Here is a 16,759-nt window from a genome sequence, read left to right on the forward strand (position 1 = left end):
TATGGCCAGGTCTTGATTTTTGCTTCATCATTACTTCAACAGAAGTTTATTTTTGGCTCTTAAAGACCCTCTTCACTTTAAAGAAGGCAAACTATGTGTTTTAAATACAGCAGTGTTTTGAACTTCAAGCTTGTTATACTCATTTTCAAATTACAGAATTTTATTGCAATCATACAAAATAATATAAATAAGTCATGGATAACTGAAATAATGTATTTTCAGTTTTATTTCAGTATGAGGCATCATAGCACTAAACAAACACAGAAAGAATCAGAAATTTAAAGACACTACAAATCCCCAAAACATGAATCAATTAAAAATGAAGATTCTTGAAGCAGTGATAGGGTCCACTTATGAGGCTACTCATATTATCTGAAAGAATAACACTGATCTTAGTGTACAGGTTGATTATTCTCTGAAAGGTTGGAATGTGCTCTCTGTCAAACATTCTTATAAAACTTCTTTAACTCCTCTCTTCCACTTCACTATTATGTAGCTAGACATGTTTTGATCAGGTACAAAAGTGAGGGTATTTTTGGAATGCCAGTGGTCATTGTTTCTTTCAAAAGTATTGGCCTCTAAACCTGGTTTATAAAGGAACAATTATATTGAATTACGCCAACTATTTATTCATGCCCATGCAAAATGTTTTTGTTGAAATTTCAGTAACTTGGAGGACACATTGAGATCAAAATAACACAGACCAAGCAAGTCAAGATCAAAAACTATTTTATTTCACATCATATTTTATGATTAGAAAGAAATACCCTCAGCCGAAGTACTTTACTCAGCTGTCTCTTTTCCCTGCAAAAACATTAAACAATTAATACATATCGGGCATATGCGCCTACATACACATCATCTTCTGAAATGGTTTTGTCTGTTGTTAATTTTTTTAACCTTAAAGCTATATTGTATTTTTTTCAGTCAAGACTTAACTATTACATGATTCACATGAAACAGTTCAAATTTAATTTGATTTAATTTTCAATAAGTTGAATGTTATGTTATTTACCTTGCCAGAGTCACGGCTCTTTGCTCTCAGCTTGTTGACCTGGGACTCTGCAATGTCAGCACGCTCCTCAGCTTCCTCTAGCTCATGCTGGACCTTCCTGCACTTTGACAGATGGACGTTGGCTTGCTCCTCCTTAAAAATCATAGAGATTTACACATGTTTAATGTCCTAAATGACAAAAGGTCAAATAAATCTGATACAGTAAAAAGTTTGCATTGTTAAGAGACTAAATGTTTTGTCCTTACCGATTCCTCAGCCTGCCTCTTGTAGGCTTTCACCTTGAGCTGCAACTTGTCAACCAGATCCTGCAGCCTGGCGACATTTTTCTTGTCCTCTTCAGTCTGTAATAGATAAGATAGATGTTAAAGTTGAAATATTTTTAATGGTATATTATTTTTTTTTTAAATGTTTTAAATAATTTTGTCCTGGACATTTTAACTATCAAAGTAACTGTACCTGATAGGTGAGCTCTTTCACTCTCCTCTCATATTTGCGGACGCCCTTAATAGCATCTGCTCCACGTCTCTGTTCACCCTCAACCTCTGTCTCCAGCTCACGCACCTTCAAAAAACAAAAAGGAAACAAAACAGTGTCAATTTTGTTTCAAAGTCATGCTTCAGCTGTGCAAATCTTAACATTCTTCTTGACTTTCTTACCCTAGACTCAAGTTTCTGGAGCTGCTTCTTGCCACCCTTCATGGCCAGGTTCTCAGCCTCATCCAGACGATGCTGCAGGTCCTTAACAGCGACCTCCAGGTTCTTCTTCATCCTCTCCAGGTGAGCGCTAGTGTCCTGCTCCTTCTTCAGCTCCTCAGCCATCATAGCAGCCTAGAGGATACAGCATAACATGTTATTTAGGAATATCTTAAAAAACACACGGAGTAAAAGTGAGAAATTAATTTTAAACCTACATCAGTGATGGCCTTCTTGGCCTTCTCCTCTGCATTTCTTGCTTCCTGAACAGTGTCATCCACTTCACCCTGGACCTGGACCAGGTCAGTCTCAAGCTTCTTCTTGGTGTTCAGAAGGCTTGTGTTCTAAAAGATACAATGAAAATCTCACGTAAGTCATCCTATGCCTGATATTTACATTGGTGTAAATCTCATTAGACATTTTAATTATTGTGGATATGAAAGGAGCTTGTTCACCTGAGAGTGCAGAAGTCCAACACGCTCACTGGCATCCACCAGCTCTTGCTCTGCGATTTTGCGGCTTCTCTCTGTCTGCTCCAGAGCAGCTCTGAGTTCCTCAATTTCAGCCATCATGAGACCGTTTCTGCGATCCACCATGGCAGCTTGTTCTTTGAAGTCTTCCTGGGCTCTGACAGCGTCATCAAGGTGCAGTTGTGCATCCTAGTGAAAAAATATCATGACAATGTTCCTATGAATACAAAAATGCCTGTGTACTGACTATAGTCTTGTGGAACAGCTTTATGTATTACAATACCTTCAGCTGTGTCTGCACATTCCTCAGTTGTTTCTGGGACTCAGCAGCCTGGCGGTTGGCGTGGCTCAACTGAACCTCCATCTCATTCAGGTCTCCCTCCATCTTCTTCTTGATTCTCAGGGCATCGTTCCTGCTCCTGACCTCAGCATCCAGAGTGCTTTGCATGGAGTCAGTTACTCTTTGGCTGTTCCTCTTGATCTGCTCCATCTCCTCATCTTTTTCTGCCAGCTTCCTGTCCACCTCACCCTTAATCTGGTTGAGCTCCAGCTGGACACGCAGGATCTTAGACTCTTCATGTTCCAGAGTTCCCTGATGATTTCAAAGAATGAAATATTAATTTCTGGCTTTAAACCTTTTAAAGTTTGTCACATGATTTATAATTTATTTCCACAAGATATATTTTGAAAAAATATTAGAAGTAGGGGGGGAAGCACGTTTTGTGCGACTTCACTTCAGACCCATCGTTATGATGTGCTCAGGTTTCCCCGAGACTAGGCATAACAATCTCTTGTGAAAAAAATAACATACCTCAGCCTCTTCAAGAGCTGTCTGGATCTCACACTTCTCAGTCTCCATCTGCTTCTTGGACTTCTCCAGCTCATGGATGTTCTTGCCAGTCTCGCCAATCTGTTCAGTCAGATCTGAGATCTCCTCTGTAGATAGATACATGTGTTTTGTATTGTTAGTCCTTAAAAAGTAAAAACTTTAGTGTAACACATTCACATGTGTTAAATGATGTAGAACTCACGTTGGAGGTTCTTGTTTTCACGCTTCATGGTCTCCAGTTGATCAAGAGCTTCCTCATAAGAGTTCTTCATCTTGAAAAGCTCAGTGCTGAGAGAACGAGCCTCTTTCTGTGCTCCCTCAAGCTCTGCCTGACCCTCCTCATACTTCTGTTTCCACTCAGACAACACCTGAATAATACAATTACATGGGTCAGTTGGTTATGTAGCACTATGGAGACACATATATATCCATATAATTGTTTGTCTGGCTTGGCCACACAAAGTGACCAATGCTACCTTGTCAAAGTTCCTCTGCTTCTTGTCAAGATTGGCAGCCAGACCGTTGGCCCTCTCCACATCAATCATGAGGTCCTCCACCTCACTCTGGAGTCTCTGTTTGGTTTTCTCAAGAGAAGCACACTTTGAATTCACTGCCTCAATCTGTTCCTCAGCCTCCTGAAGGCGCTGGGCCAGCTTTTTCCTGTTTGAAAAAAATGTGACACTCATTAAAATACAAATAGTTACAAAGGAAAATTCCAGATATTGTTGCATGTATGAAATAAAAACAAATACATTTTCTGAGAACTTGAATAAAATTTAAAAACAGTGCTGTATTCTAAAATATTTTCAACAGAAAAAGATACTCACTCCATGTCAAATATATATATATATTTTCATTCATATAAACTCAAATATTGAAACAAGTATTATAGTTGCCATTTTGAAATCCCTAAAACACCAAACATCTGAATTGACCATTTCATTGTTTAAATGGTACTCACTTGGATTCCTCAAGCTCCTCAGTGCGCTGGATAGCATCAGTTTCATACTTAGTTCTCCACTGAGCCACCTCACTGTTTGCCTTGGACATTCCACGCTGCAGCTCAGCCTTGGCCTCCTGCTCCTCCTCAAACTGTTCCCTCAGCAGATCACAGTCATGGCGAGCTGATTGCAGTCCATGGGCAAGAGCATTCTTGGCCTGTTGTAGAAATTATTCATGAATCTACAACATTTCTAAATTCAAAAACAAATAATACCAATAAGCACAAACTCAATGGTTTCTTACCTTAACCTCCTCTTCAATCTGTCGCTTCAGCTCCTCAATCTGCTGTGTGTAGGCCTGTTTGCCTCTGGTCAGCTGGGAAACAAGGGCTTCTTTCTCTTCAACTTGACGGCTGAACTCACCTTGTGTAAAAGATGTCATGATACCATTAGTTTAAGTTATGTTTCTCATTGACATTGGCAACAGATCATTTAATGATTACTTGTAGCTACCATTTTCTGTCAGGAGACGTGCTTTCTGGCCACTTGTGTCATTGATCTGACGAACATTTTCATCATTCTTGGACTTCAATTCACTAAGTTGGTCCTCAAGAGTACGGCACATCTTTTCAAGATTTCCCTAACGAGGACAAGAGAGATGAGATCAATAGTCATATTTCATTCATAATACAAAATACATTATTATCTACATAAATTTGGAAAATACAATAGTTATGCAATGTGTACCTTTGCTTTAGCAACATTCTCCATGTTGCTGGAGAGGTCATCGATCTCCATCTTGTATTCACTCTTTTCCTTTTCAAGCTTCTGCTTGACACGCTGGAGGTTGTCAATCTGTTCTCCCAGCTCAGCAACGCTGTCGGCCTGCTTCTTGCGAAGAGCAGCAGCAGTGGCTTCATGCTGCAGAGTGGACTCCTCGAGGTCACGACGGAGCTTCTGGAACTCAGCCTCACGCTTCTTGTTCATCTCAATCTGAGCAGAAGTGGCACCACCAGCCTCCTCAAGCCTCTCACTGATCTCCTCAAGTTCCCTGGAGAGGTCAGCTCTCTGCTTCTCAACCTTGGCACGAGCAGCGCGTTCAGCCTCAATCTCTTCCTCCAGTTCCTCAATGCGGGCCTGTTGAATGTATGTGTAATTTCTTTAAGTAAACATTCACTTTTGATACACAATAGGAAATGGGTGCAGTAATGTTTTGTGTCACACAATATGTCACCTGAAGCTCCTTGATCTTCTTCTGAAGTTGAGCACCCAATGACTGCTCATCTTCAATCTTGCTGAGGAGCTGACTGCATTCAAAGTCCTTCCTGTAAGAGTTATTGATAAAGTACATTTAGTGTATGCAGTTGACCATAATTTTCAAAAGAGTGGTTGTTGTATAAATTCAATTTTTTCTTTACTTTTTAATCTTCTCATCAGACTGCTGCTTGTCATTCTCAAGATCCATTATGGACTCCTGGGCCAGTTTCAGATCACCCTCAAGCTTTCTCTTGGCTCTTTCAAGGTCCATACGCAACTTCTTTTCTTGCTCCAGAGAACCTTCAAGCTGAACAAATTAAATACATTTTAATCATCACATTCAAGAACAATCTTGCTGTCCACATCTAAGTGTCTTGGTAAACTTACATCATCCACTTGCTGCTCAAGCTTGGTCTTGGACTTGGTCAAAGTGTTGACTTTGTCTTCCTCAGCCTGCAGGTCATCAAGAGTCTGCTGATGAGCCTCCTGTAGGGCTTTCTTTTCCTTGGTCAATTTAGCAATGCTCTCATCCTGAGAGGCCATCTCCTCTGTCAGATTCTTGACCTAAATGTGCAAGAAAGATCTCATCAACAAGTGCTCATCATCTATCATTTAATTCATTTGCTGAATAGATTATCATTTACAAACCTTGTTCTCAGTGGCATGTTTCTCCTTCTCCACTTTGGCCAAGGTAAGCTCCAGGTCATCAATATCCTTCTTGAGCTCAGAGCATTCATCCTCCAGCTTTCTCTTTTTGGCAGTGAGCTCAGCATTGATTTCCTCTTCATCCTCCAGTCTCTCAGTTGTCTCTTTGAGTTTGGCCTCCATCTGAATCTTACTCTTGATAAGACCCTCACACCTCTCCTCAGCATCTGACAGATTCTCTGATTCCTAGTCCATTGAATGCAAATAGACATTAGCACACCAACAATTAACGAGTAGATAAAGCTAACCTTTAAACTGTCTTCAGATCTGAACTCACAGATGCTACTTGCAGCAGCAGATCATTCTTCTCCTGCAGGAAGGACACCATCTTTTCCTCCAGTTCCTTCTTCTTTGCCAGGGCAGCAGCCAAGTCAGTTTTCATCTTATCATAGTTCTCCTTCATGTTTGCCAGCTCCTTCTCTGTTTCAGCAGTCTTCAGCAGAGGCTTGATCTTGTAGTACACCTTCATCCATGGCCAATGCTTCACATTCATGAATGAGCGGACATTGTACTGGATGGTAAAGACGGCATCCCTGAAGACAAGAAGTAGCAGTTAGGGACCATAGTGTTTCTGATTTTTAATGCCATCATTCAGAATGAGCTGTTTTCAACATGCCTCCTCTGAGTCATCTTCAAAAACTCTGTTCTCATGAGGTAACCACGGCACAAAGCTTGAGTCATTGTGACCAGTGATGCCAGTTTTTCATCTCTCATCTCCTCAAGGGTACCCAGCAGACCGGCCTTGAAGAACACCTGAACAAACGAAAAATAAGTTATAGGTAGGATGAACTGAGGAAGTGAATACTTGTTCAGGACACCTTTAGTCACTCCCCCTTTTTGTAAATGGTCGTCGCTGTAAAGTTTGATGAAAAAAATCCAAACTGAATCAGTTGTTGATTACTTTTGGCCCCCACCGGCAGGTTAATAGTATTGAGGAGTAACCACTGTAACCATGACAGATCCTTGAGCATACCTTAATAAATTAGCATAAAAACATTTGGCTGATGGGTTCACCTGAATACAACATTATCCGTGGACTGATGAACAAAAAGATGCAAAAAACAATCATACTTCATACTGGATTGAACAAAAGCAAAAGTGCTTACCTTGGTGTGTCCAAATTTGTACTCTTCATGATTGACATCAATTGATCCAAGCAGCTTCTCTGAAGCCTTCTTGTTGTCAATGAACTGGCCCTCAGGGATAACACTGGCATTCAGCACCTTGTACCTTTTATGAGAGAGGTAATGGTCATTTTTTAATTTTTTAATTTTAATAGTCCACGTTACAATTTTATAAATAGTTCTATTGATACCTCTGCTTGAAGTCAGCATAGAGAATTCTGCTGGGGAAACCTTTCCTGCAGATTCTGATACCCTCCAGTACACCGTTACACCTGAGCTGGTGGATGACCAGGAAGTTCTCCATCAATCCTGTAAAAAATAGACATTTTAAAAACTTAATTGAATACATAGTTTGTAACTCGATGTATGTAAACCACACCAACAAAAGCAAACTATTCCTAGAAGATGCTATTGAGATTATGTTCTCTATGTACCTGGAGTCTTTGACTCATTGGGAATCAGGCAGCGCACAAAGTGAGGATGGGTGCTCCTCAAGTTTGTCATCAGCTTGCCCAAGTTCTCCTGTAGATCCAAAGTGGTGTCATATCAAGGTATGTTACAACTGTGAGTTTAACTATAAACTGAGACTAATAAGATACATTTGCAATGTTAAGCCTTACCCTAAACTGTGAAGACACAGTCTGCATAGAACCACCCTTCTTCTTGCCTCCCTTCTTGCCACCAGTCTCTGTTGATTATTTTAAGTACATAGGCTTTCTTAAAACTGCACATTACATTAACATGAACAGATGCTATAATAAAAAATGTAGAGTATCTATAACCTAAAAAGTGTTTTAGTTTACTGCAACTAGTATCATACCTTCAACTGCAGGTGGGTAAAGAATAGGCAGCAGTTTCACATTGGATTTCTGGTAAAGCTGAATGACAGACTCATTCAGTGGATCCTTGTTCTTGTCCAGCCAGCCAGTGACATTGTAGTCCACGGTACCAGCATAGTGGACCATGGAGAAGTGGGCCTCAATCTTATTTTTTGCAGGCTTTGGCTTCTCAAATGCTATGTTTTTGCCAAGATGCTGGTCATACAGCTTGTTCTTAAAGGATGTGTCTGTAGCCTTGGGGAACATGCACTCCTCTTCAAGGATGGAGAAGATGCCCATGGGCTTGAAGAAGTGGAAAGAAAAATGTCATTAAGTGAAACATTAAGTCAAATTAAGGAAAATGGTATAGTCCCAAAATGAAATGATTACCTTTTCAATCAGCTCAATGCAGGCAGCCAAGTCCATGCCAAAGTCAATGAACTCCCAGATAATTCCCTCCTTCTTGTACTCCTCTTGTTCCAGGACAAACATGGTGTGGTTGAAGAACTGTTGCAGTTTCTCATTGGTGAAGTTGATGCACAGCTGTTCCAATGTGTTGAACTACAAAGACGCATATATTCATCAGAACATATTTCTGTTAACAACAATCATTCTGTCATTCAAAGTATTGGCTATAATATAGTATTGGCATAATCTTACGTCAAAGATTTCGAATCCAGCGATATCCAGCACACCAATGTAGAACTGCCTGGCCTGTTTAGTGTCCAACATCTGGTTGATACGGACGACCATCCACAAGAACATCTTCTCATAGATGGACTTGGCCAGGGCGGGCACAGAGTTATAAACCTGTATTACAATAACAATGTGATTTTATTAGTTAGTTTGACTGCAACTCCTCAAATATAAGCCGTAATTCCAACGGATTCTGATTGCTAAGAAGCGGTTACATTTAATTTCTATAACCTCAAAAGCTTTTTTCATGTTCATTTTCAATTGTTTAGAAGAGAAATATGATGAAAATTCCAATATGTTTCTTTACTTTTTAAGTTTTTACATAGCGTTTTAAGCCTTTATAACATAATAATGACAAATACTTGCAAGATTTTGAAAGTTATATTTCTCCTGAAAAAAAGGAGCAAAATAAGTTTTCCTTATTAATAAATAAGACAAAAAAAACAGGCGGCCTATCATTACAGTACTAACGAGATGCTTTCTTCTTCTTTTTTTCCATCCCAAATTGATAAAAATCGCATCTAAAATTAAATTCACTTCAATTAAATTTGTATAGCCCCAAATCACAGATTTGCTCCAGAGGGCTTTACAATATGTACACATAAGACCCTCACATAGGTAAATACAGTTAATCTGTTTACGAATAGTACGATATTGGATATTGATAATTCATTTTTACCTGAGGTACAGTCTGTCCCTTGGTGACATACTCATTTCCGACCTTCACTCTAGGATAGCACAGAGCTTTCAGCATGTCAGCGGAGTTCAGACCCAGCAAGTAAGCAACCTTGTCAGCATCTGAAAATAGTTCAGTGATTTCCATCATGATATGAACAGAAACCAGTGTGATCAAGAACTGTATTTATCTTAATACTGTTGTTCCCAAAGTACTCACCCTCTGTGCCATCAGGCTCAGCCTGCTCCTCACGCTGCTTTTGCTTGAACTTCATGTTACCATGGTGGAGCACAGCGCCTGTCATCTTGTAGATGCTCAATTTTTCTTCATTGCTGAAGCCCAGGATATCAATAGCATTCTGATAATAAAAGAGAAAAGATGTGTCCAAACAAAACATGATCACTTTGGAAAATGCACCTAGTTTTTCATGCTTTGCAGAATATTAACATTTTTTGAAGTGAAGTTCACTCACATCAGTGGCTTCCAGCTCAACTTTGTCATCAATACTGGCCACAGTGATCTGACCCATGCTGCACATGGCAAAATCGTAAGGGTTGGTTGTGATGAGTGCCAAATCTTGGAGATCAAAATAGGTTGAAAACATCAATACTTTTGTTTCATATGAAAACTGTAAGTCGGTGAAATGTTGCAAGAGCTCAGTCATTTACCAAGCAGCTCAGGAATGTGGCCCGTCATCATCTGGTAGAAGATATGGTAGCCTCTTTCCTGCTTAAGCTGGAATGTCACTCTAGACTTCTCCAGCAGATCTACAAATCATAATAATGTTCATAAGTCACAGATAGGCCAATTCTCAAATCTAGTCATTTGTGTGTACCAGGAGTATTATTACTTACATGTCTCAATATCAGCACTAGCCAGTTTGCCAGTTGAGCCAAAGTGGATTCTGATGAATTTACCCTGTTTGGAACAAGACAATGTTTAATGTGCCTCTACATGGACAATCAGTAAGGCTTCTCACATGTGTAGAAAGTATTTCATACTTACAAAACGAGATGAGTTGTCATTCCTGATAGTTTTGGCATTACCATAGGCCTCCAGCAGGGGATTGGCTGCAATAATCTGATCTTCCAGTGAACCCTATAAACCAGTATTAGAAGTGACATCAGAAAACGACTTTGCAAAATGTTCCATGGCCAAAAAACACAAATTGTAATCACCAGGAACATACCTTTGATGTGTCCCTCTTTGGTCCACCAACTGAGATTGTTGCAAAGTACTGGATGACACGCTTGGTGTTCACAGTCTTTCCAGCACCAGACTCTCCACTAGGTATAGACACAGACTTATAAAAATTTGATCAAGATATTTTACTGTCCTCAAAGTCAACAATTGCAAATGTACTAAACTTACGTGATCAAGACAGACTGGTTCTCCCTATCTGTTAAACAAGAAACAAAATAAGGAACTAGGTTTCACTGCAACAGAAACTTCATCTAGTGATATATTCTCCATTGTTATGATTATGACTTACCAGTTGCCATGAACTGATAAGCGTTGTCAGAGACAGAGAAGATGTGGGGAGGAGCCTCCATACGCTTCTTGCCTCTATAGGCAGATACACACTCAGTATCATACACTGGGAGCCACTTGTAGGGGTTCACAGTGGCACAGAACAATCCAGAGTAGGTCTGAAAGTTATCATAAAGATTCAACAGTTAACATCATGTTTCCTTCATATAAAGTAATTTTAAATTCTTATGGTTCTCCTTTGAGTGTCTTACGTAGATCATCCATGCTGCATAACGCTCTTTGAGGTTATACAGCACAGAGGCTTCATTGAGATGGGTCATCATGGCCATGTCCTCAATCTTGTCATACTTGGGAGGATTCATTGGATGGACATCAGTGTCTTTAACTGTCTTCTCCTGAAACAGAGCATTTGTCACAATGAGAACTGATCATACTGAATTTACTGTTGACTCTGACGTTATGATACCAACCTCCTTAGTATCCAGGACTGTGACGGTGACTTTGCCACCCTCTTTTTTGAGGATTGTTGCCTTCAAGTACAGCTCCTTGGTATCGGCCACATAGCAGGCACTCTTAGCATCAAATGGTGCGCTTTGAGCCTCAAGTCTCTCCTTTTCTGGCTTCCGGAGGTAAATGGCAGCTTTGCCATACACGGCCATCTCCGCGTCTGTACTCATGGTGGCGGCTTATGTCTGAGAAGAAAGTCAAACAATAGCAATCTTAGAATTACTCATGGTGGCAGTTTACTCAAAGGTAATACAAAAATAACAGTAATCATACTGTTCATGAGTTGATCGTGATTACATTAACATTAACTTGCATTTTTGACAACCTTAGATGAGCTTGCAATTGAATGAAGTATTCATACAAATTAGTGTAAAGATGTTCATACCTGACCCAATCTATTGGAAAATGTTGATATATTCCACAATCCTATTGACAACATATATTTTCAGTTATTAAAGCAGTTTCAAAAAGATTAATTCAACAAAAGCATTGTCTCAAATAATGGATACATTCTCTAAAACAGGTAGAACATATGCTCACCACAAGCTGAAGTCTCCGGGGTCTTCTAACACACTTTGCTCTGTGCTGTTGGGCTGCTTTTATTCAACCTGGTTTGCTGACGCAGTAGATAAATATGGGCATAAGCCTAACTTGGAGTGTGCAACAGGCATCAATTGAAGGACACATAGCTTGTGTTTTGGATTCCAGCCACCAAGGTCAGACATACATATCATACCAATCAATAAAAGAAGCGAGATGGGTACAGATCAAATAGTTGTTTTACCTTACATTTACATTAAGATTTATTGTTCTGGGATTTCTAAATTGACTCTGAGCATTCTCCCAGTAACGCTGGGACAATGCTCACAGAATGCTTTTTAGCTAAAGATTTCAGTTGTCTGATGTACAGATTTTGGAACAAATATGGTTTATTTTAAAACCATAAAGATTTCTACAATAGTTGTGTTGCATTTCACATTTCACTTGTGCTTTGCGTGTGTGACTATAACCTTGAGGCTCTTCATAGACTCTTTATAGGCTCTCGAGTTTCAATTCTTTGTCTTCAAAGTGTTGCTATTTTGGTTGCAGCAAAGCAAGGACACTCCTCATTTATCATTATTATACATCCGTGTTGAAGTAAGCCCATCGCTATGATCTTCATACTTAAGAGTATTCTGCAATGTTTTAAAAAAAACAAAAAAACATTGTTCGGAGCTCTTGAATAAAAGTAGGTGGTGTTCCTGATTTGTTCCCATATTTAGCCAGAATTATCATTTCCCATCTACCAAATTCCAAAAAGACAGGTTGACCCTTATTGTGTAGTAGATAAGGATTTATTCCATTCTAACTTTACTAAATTAGAAAGATAATGAAGATGATGTACAAAAATAGGACAGCAACTATTATTCGTGCAAACATGAGCAACACATGAGTGATGGTAACCCATTCTATAGCTTACATAACCAGTGATTTGTATTACTTAAATAGTTGTACTCAAAGTAAATGAAAAGCATAAAGTAGTAACTGGTGTAAAACAATTAAAATAAGCCACACAAGTGGAATATGCTGCAGGAATGCTTTGAGACATTGAGACCTGTACCCATTTTGATATATTTAGACATTTTTCTTTTCTTTTACTCATTGGAATCCATTGCAGCTGCCAAGTTGACTGGCAGTCATTGTCAGCTGTCATTGTCCTAAGGAAATGAGTGAGACTTAAATGTTTAAATAGGACTGTTGAAGCTTACAGGTGGTGAGTGTAATGTATGGAAGGGGAGTAACACAGGGCTGTGACGTCAAGACAACCCAAAACATTTTAATATTGGGAGCAATCATTATTTGAGAAATGCAGATGTTTGTGTGTAAAGTATATTTAGTTTTCTTTAATTCAAATTTAGCATGAGTGAACACTTAATTTGTCATTTATAAAACATTGTTTCAACATGAACTGTCATTAGTAACTAATCATTATGCAATTCATAAACACAATTCTAAATGTTTTATTCCTGATTGAAAAGCTTGACTATTATATGTTTCATGATTGGGGTTTCATACTTTATAATTTTTGGATTCCCTTTCTGCAAACTAATTATTACAGACTTATAGATGATGTTTAATAATGTGTTTATTTGCTTTACAAACTTGTTTTAATACTGCATTTAATACTGAAATTCATGATGAATTCAGGTAGTTACAATTTAAAGTGAGGACTCTCAATGCTTTACGAAGTATTAATAAATGACACTGAAAGGCTAGCAGTGCCTTTGAAGCTAACAAAAGTCTCAGTTATCTTCTCTGCAGAAAAGGGAAAAAGTTCCCAGAAGAAAAGGGGTATAGACACAACACAAAGTGATAAAGAACATTAACATGATAGTGATGGAGTGCAATGCCTGCCAGGGGCACAAGTGTGGAGTATGTTTCATTGTTTGCCGGCACACACTGTTGATTACAGCTAGCTAGCTGTCACTTGTTCGCCCTCTAGCAAGCTAGTCACTAACTAGCGGTCGTGAGACAGGCACGCGCTGCCTCAGTTGTAAGTAGACCAATCCAGGTGATAGCTAGATACTTATAATACATAATAATATGTATGTGCTAGCAAACTTTATTACATACTCAACACTCGTGCCACTGACGGGCATCTCCTCAGTCCCATCGCGTGTCAGGCGTTCTTTTTGGCTTGTCATCACCGTGGGACACACATTTACGTTGTAGGCCCTGGCTTGTCTCACAGTAACTTAATTTTACAAATGGGGAATCCATAATTTTTGCTTTATTTTTTTGCAATAATTTGAATGAAAACACAATCATGAAACGCATAATAGTCAAGCTTATTAATAAAGGACATAACATTAATAACTGTTAATAACTTTATGAATTGCATAATAATAGTTACTAATGAGTCTTCATGTTAGAACATCCATCCATCCAGTTTCCGCCGCTTATCCGGGGTCGGGTCGCGGTGGCAGCACACCCAGCAGACCGACCCAGGCTTCCCTCTCACCCGCAACATTTTCCAGCTTGTTTTGGGGGCCCCCGAGACGTTCCCAGGCCAGCCGGGAGATATTATCCCTCCAGCGTGTCCTGGGTCTTCCCCGGGGCCTCTTCCCAATTGGACGTGCCTGGAAAACCTCTAATGGGAGGCGTCCAGGAGGCATCCGGATTAGATGCCCGAACCACCTCAGCTGACTCTTTTCGATACAAAGGAGCAGCGGCTCGACTCCAAGCTCCCTCCTGATGTCCAAGCTCCTTACCCTATCTCTAAGGCTGAGCCCGGCCACCCTACGGAGGAAGCTCATTTCGGCCGCTTGTATCCGCGACCTCGTTCTTTCGGTCACGACCCAGAGTTCGTGACCATAGGTGAGGGTTGGATCGTAGACCGACCAGTAAATAGAGAGCTTCGCCTTCCGACTCAGGTCCCTCTTCACCAAGACAGACCGGTACAGCGCCTGTTTTACTGCTGCAGCCGCACCGATCCGCCTGTCGATCTCCCGCTCCACCTTACCCTCACTCGTGAACAAGACCCCGAGGTACTTGAACTCCTTCGCTTGGGGCAGGCATGTTGTCCCCACCTGAAGGGAGCAATCCACCGGTTTCCGGCAGACAACCAGGGCCTCGGATTTGGAGGCGCTAACCCTCATCCCTGCCGCTTCACACTCGGCTGCAAAACGCCCCAGCGAATGCTGGAGGTCACGGTCCGAGGAAGCAAACAGGACCACATCATCTGCAAACAGCAGAGAGGCGATCCCAAGGCCCCCGAACCGGATTTCCTCCGCCCCCCGGCTGCGCCTAGAAATCCTGTCCATGAAAGTCACAAACAGGACCGGTGATAAAGGGCAGCCCTGGCGGAGGCCAACACCCACCGGGAACGTGTCTGACTTAATACCGAGGATACGGACACAACTCCTACTGCAGGCGTATATTGACCGGATAGCCCGTGCCAACGGATCCGGCACCCCGTACTCCCGCAGCACCCCCCACAGAACCCCCCGAGGGACCCGGTCGAAAGCCTTCTCCAAGTCCACAAAGCACATGTAGACTGGTTGGGCAAACTCCCAAGACCCCTCCAGTAGTCTCGCAAGGGTAAAGAGCTGGTCCACTGTTCCACGACCGGGACGGAATCCGCACTGCTCCTCTTGAATCCGAGGTTCGACAAGCGGTCGGAGTCTCCTTTCCAGCACCCTAGCATAAGCTTTTCTCGGGAGGCTGAGTAGTGTGATACCACGATAGTTCGAGCACACTCTCCGGTCCCCCTTCTTGAAGATGGGAACCACCACCCCGGTCTGCCAGTCCATGGGCACTGTTCCCGACCCCCATGCGACACTGAAAAGGCGTGTCAGCCTAGACAGCCCAGCAATGTCCAGCGCTTTCAGCATCTCAGGGCGGATTTCATCCACCCCCGGCGCCTTGCCACCAAGGAGCTCTTTAACTACCTTAGTGACCTTAGTGCCAGGGATATGGGTGCACCCACCCCAAGGTCTTCAGGCGCTGCCCCCTCCACAGGGGACATGTTGGCCGGGTTTAGGAGTTCCTCAAAGTGCTCTTTCCACCGTCCGACGATGTCCCCAGTCCGAGTCAGCAGTTCCCCTCCCCCGCTGAGAACAGCCTGGGGTAGGCCCTGCTTTCCCTTTCTGATCCGCCGGATGGTTTGCCAGAACCTCTTTGAGGCCAACCGAAAGTCCTTCTCCATGGCCTCCCCGAACTCTTCCCATGACCGAGTTTTAGCATCCGCTACCGCCGCAGCTGCAGCCCTCTTGGCCTGCCGGTACCCATCAGCTGCTTCAGGAGACCCCTGGGCCAACTAGGCCCAAAAGGCCTCCTTCTTCAGCTTGACGGCTTCCCTCACCCCCGGTGTCCACCACCGGGTTCTCGGGTTACCGCCGCGACAGGCACCGACGACCTTCCGACCACAACTCCTGGCAGCCGCTTCCACAATAGAGGCTTTGAACAAGGTCCACTCGGACCTTGTTAGAACAATGCTTTACAAATGATGAATTAAGTGTTTACTCATGTAGTTATTATAAAGTGTTACTCAAATTTGCTCTTAAGGGGAAACAATGTGGTGAAAATTAGTCATGTGGTCATTGAGCTAACCACCAGATCAGCAGAAAGTGTCTACATCTCCCGCCGCAAACTAAAAACTCATCTCTTTCGACTACACCTTGAATAAAGACAATGACAGCAACACTTAGGCAGCACTTAGATGGCTCTTACTGATAGCACTTTGTAGTTTGACTTTATCTGAGAAATTGTACTGTCTTGATTCATGTTGTTCCTAGTACGTACTCACAGTTGAATGCACTTATTGTTACTCGCTTTGGATAAAAGCGTCAGCTAAATGACATGTAATGTAATGTAATTTTCATCATGACTTTTTGATATTACGTCAATGTGCATGTTTTAAATGTTTTAAGATTTTATTTATTTTCTGTGTCAAACTCCTTTAGTTTATTATCCTTTTTTTTATTGCCACTCTTCTCAGCCTCATCCAGGCAGTGCTGCAGGTTTTCAGCAAAAACTTCCAGGTTGTATTGATTCACT

General features: G+C 41.4%; 1 pseudogene; it reads right to left on the bottom strand.

Annotated features, from left to right (window-relative positions):
• Nucleotides 1-970: 970 nt before the first annotated feature.
• Nucleotides 971-11,404, bottom strand: LOC137803766 (myosin heavy chain, fast skeletal muscle-like; annotated as a pseudogene).
• Nucleotides 11,405-16,759: the final 5,355 nt, after the last annotated feature.

Source organism: Clinocottus analis, unplaced genomic scaffold (assembly GCF_023055335.1).
Source record: "Clinocottus analis isolate CAN_PGR_092001 unplaced genomic scaffold, fCliAna1.0.p SCAF_6, whole genome shotgun sequence".
Lineage (NCBI taxonomy): Eukaryota > Metazoa > Chordata > Actinopteri > Perciformes > Cottidae > Clinocottus > Clinocottus analis.